Source organism: Triticum aestivum, chromosome 2A (genome assembly GCF_018294505.1).
Source record: "Triticum aestivum cultivar Chinese Spring chromosome 2A, IWGSC CS RefSeq v2.1, whole genome shotgun sequence".
Taxonomy (NCBI): Eukaryota; Viridiplantae; Streptophyta; class Magnoliopsida; order Poales; family Poaceae; genus Triticum; species Triticum aestivum.
Window position 1 is genome coordinate 574,771,975 of NC_057797.1, and position 4,067 is coordinate 574,776,041.

Consider the following 4,067-nt stretch of genomic DNA (forward strand, 5'->3'; position numbering starts at 1 on the left):
CATGACCCATTTGGATCGAATGTTGTCGGCCCTCTTCCCAGTGCTCGAGATCAAGTTGGCCTTGCCAGACGCAACAAAGTTGGCGCATCCAGTGATGTGACCCTCGCTGACGCGGAGGAATAAGAAATGGCGCAGGAGCGCCACGGACGGCATCACGGCCAGGTACGCCTCACAGTAGTAGGCAAAGATGGACAGGAGGAGGACATAGTTGGGATGGAGATGCAACGCCTGCAGCCCATAGTGGTCGAGGACTTCATAAAAGAAATCAGAGAAGGGGGGAACCAACCCGACGGCAACGCTTCTCGAAAAGAAGGGAAAGAAGGTGCTCCCCTTAGGCTCCGGCTCGTCGGAGGCAAGCCGGAGCTCCGTCTTCCCCCACACGTTGCTCTCTCCCGCCGTCAGCAGGCGCACGAAGGCAAGGCTCTTCTCCGTGACAGTGGGCGCCTCAAGAGCGGGCTCGTACCAAGCCGGGGCCGAGGAAGTCTTGACCTTGCGCGGCGCCATGGGCGGCAGATGCAGAGCAAGGCCGGAGCAGATCTGTAGGTAGCGGCGGTGAAGAGCAAGAAAGGGGATCTAGAGGGAGGCAAGGAAGAAGCAATGAAGGCAAGTGTCGCTCGCGCCAGTCTTTTGTTAGGTCAAGCAGTTGCCGAGGCAGCATGGGGAAGCGGAGACGCCCATGGCCTATCAACCGCCACGCGTCAACCGAGGCCGCAGGCTTTTGGGGCCCGCGATGCTCCGAACATGACCCTTGGCTTCGCCACGAAGCCAAGGCCGCGCGCACCTTAGACCCGGAGGCTACTGTCGGCGTTCTGGGAACGGGGGTCCCCAGACTTGTCTGTCTGCGGCCCGCGGCATGACGGAGCCAGCAGGCCGTACGACTCATCTTCACCAACAAAGCATCCAAGACCCTCGCGAGGGTCCAAGCCTCGCGAGGAGGATGACGCACGACCTCCTCCCGAGCGGCCTAGTCAGGCAGGCTCGCGAGGGGCCGAGATATCAAGGCGAGGCGAACCTCACGAGGCTCTCGTGACGTGAGCCATGACGATCGGCACCAGGCGGGCGCCAGCGCACGCAGCGTCCTTTTTTCCTCTTTGGTGCAAAGGGGGGCAAGCGCAGCCGCGGAGTACCAAGGCATCAGGCAAATGTTGTCATTTCGGTACAACAAGACCAGGACCATGGACTGCAAGACGGAGGTCATCGTGGAGCCCAAGACGGTGTCACCACCAGAGCTTTGTGCAGGCGAAGACCGCTTTTGTCAGGGCAACTTGTACTAGCTGTCCCCTTTCAAATTAGCCCGCCATTGTTGGCTCCCTTGCCGCTCGATATTTGGGAAGAGGATCAGGGCCTCTATAAATAGGACTAACCACCACAGTGGATAGAGAGAGTATCTTAGCCAGAGAGAACCCACACACCACAAGTTCATACGCACAAGAACACCTCAACCTCAGGAGGTTGTTCTTCCCTTGTATTGTTCATCATCAACCCAAGAGGTAATCCACCACCACCACACTGGAGTAGGGTATTACACTACAACGGTGACCCGAACCAGTATAAACCCCATGTCTTTCTGTGTTGAGAGTTCGTTGAGTTCATCCGCAAGATCTAGTGAGTTAAAGCGTAGATTGGTAGAAGGAAAAGACTTCGCGCGCACTCCAGTGTTCAAACCTTAAGGGTTTGTTGGAACCCCACATCCGATAATATCGAAGTGATAGGAAGTAGGAACTCTTCCACTAAAGAAACAGAGTAGGAACTCTCGGATGGAAGCCCGAAATTATTCATTGCAATGCAGTATCACCGTAAAACAGAAGAACGTGACAGGTCGATCAGCCTCAGCGACCCACGACCTAGCACGCCGGCAACGGGGTCCCGCACAGGCACTTGTTGTGCTCGTAGGCCTCCGGCTTGAACCGACCCATGTTCCCGCCGGTCGGTATCTCCCCGCAGAGCTGGTTGTAGCTGAGGTCGAGCGTGGTCAACTTCTTCAACTGCGTCAGCGACGCCGGCACGCCGCCGTAGATCCGGTTGCGGCTCATGTTGAGGAACAGCAGGTTCTCTGGCATCTCCACGCCGGTCAGGTTGAACCGCAGCCTGTTCCCGGACAGGTCGACGTCGTACACCGTGTTCCGCCGGCCGAACAGGAACGCCGCGTCCCCCGTTAGCCTGTTGTTGGCCACCCGGAAGTTCATGAAGTACCTCTCGCGCCCGTACATCCGGGGGATCGGCCCCGTTAGCCGGTTGTTCGTCAGCGTCAGGCCCAGGAGCCTGTCGGGCGCGCCGTTGCTCACCAGCCCCGGCGGGATCCGGCCGACGAGGCGGTTGTTCGAGGCGTCGAAGTAGGTCAGGTAAGGCAGGTCCTGGAGCGACCTGGGGATCCTTCCGGTCAGCTTGTTGCTGAAGAAGCTGACGGAGGTGAGGTTTGTGCGGGAGAGCGACGCCGGCAGGGAGCCCGAGACGGAGGTGCGCATGATGTTGAAGATGGAGAGGTGCGAGAGCTTGCGAATGTGTCCGGGATGGGGCCATCGAGGCCCGGGATGCTGTGGATGCTGATGGTGTGGAGCTGGTCGAGGTCGCCGATGGCCGGTGGGATCGTGGAGGTGATGTTGACGAAGATGGCGACGACGCGGCGGTGCTGGTTGCAGTAGGCGTACGGCCAGTTGCACTGGTCGGTGCCGGGCAGCAAAGACACCAGTGCGGCCTGGTCGCCGAACTGCTCCTTGATCTTGAGGAGGGTCCGGAGGTCCGGGTCGTCGCCGGGCTGCTGAGAGAATGACGCGGTGAGCTGGAGAGACAGCATGAGGAGAAGTGCAACGTGGTTGGCCATCTTGAGTTCTTGACCGATGGAACTGCTACGAGTGAGTAACAGAGAATGTTGATCAGCTATTTGTAGGAGTGCAAGTCAGCTGGATGATCTCTGCCAAAATAAGTCAACTAGATTGATGTGATCATGAAGGCAGCCAAAGCGTGGTCAAAGTTTTTGTGAGTGGCTTGGTGCACTTGCAAGGGAGAGGAACGTGCGGTTTCTTGCCAAGCACTTGATAGACATTGAACGGTACTTATTCTCCGAGTCTATCTACATCGACTAATCTCGAACTAGGTTTTCATCCCGCTCTATAGATAAAACAAACATCCATACAACCAAGTAGCATCTAAGATACATCACAATCATACCTAAGAAAGAGAAAAGAAACACAAAAAAGCCACCTAGTGGCAAACTACGAAGCGGTCCTATGAAGCGGACAGACGGCGCGCGGAAACTAGAAGCGCATCCAACATAAGCCTAAGGCGGTCACGATCCCGCTGCCTAGCAAGCGGGTGGCATAGCTGCAAGAAGGCAAGAAATTTGCAGAACGAGTCGGAAGTCTGCCTCGGGAAGATCCGCTCAACCACCATTTTATTACGAGTCATCCAAAGGGTCCATGGCATCACCGTAAAGATAAGTCAGAATAGGCGGCGTTTGCGGCCGACCTGAGTCGCTCTGGTCTACAGGAACTCTGGAAGGTTCCCTGCCTCCCAATCAGGCCCTAGTACCTCGCGGACGAAGCTCCAAAGGGCCCGCGCTGCTATGCACGAGAACATGATGTGGCACTGGTGGAATTTCCATACACGCCGGGAGACAAATCACGGTCACTCGGTAAAGTAACAGACGCCGGGTGCTATAGGCCCTACGACGGGTGGCCTTTGCCGAGTGCAACGCTCGGTAAAGCCTTTGCCGAGGGTTTTAGGCCCTTTTGCCGAGTGTTCCTGGAGCTCAGCGTAGGTGGCAATTCCAATAGTGTGGGTTCCCGTCTCCGGAACATTACATAGAGGACACAAGCCATAGGCCAGGCCGTGACACTTAAGAACCTCTGTCCCAGAGGGCAAGCAGTCACGTAGAAACTGTCATACGAATATCTTGATGTTTAGGGGCACGGGTGTTGGGGAACGTAGTAATTTCAAAAAATTTCCTACGCACACGCAAAATCATGGTGATGCATAGCAACGAGAGGGGAGAGTGTTGTCCACATACCCTCGTAGACCGAAAGCGGAAGCGTTAGCACAACGCGGTTGATGTAGTCGTACGTCGCTCA

General features: G+C 56.5%; 1 pseudogene; it reads right to left on the reverse strand.

The window, feature by feature from the left end:
- Positions 1-1,803: 1,803 nt before the first annotated feature.
- Positions 1,804-2,821, reverse strand: LOC123185609 (polygalacturonase inhibitor 1-like; annotated as a pseudogene).
- Between the last annotated feature and the right edge of the window lie 1,246 nt (positions 2,822-4,067).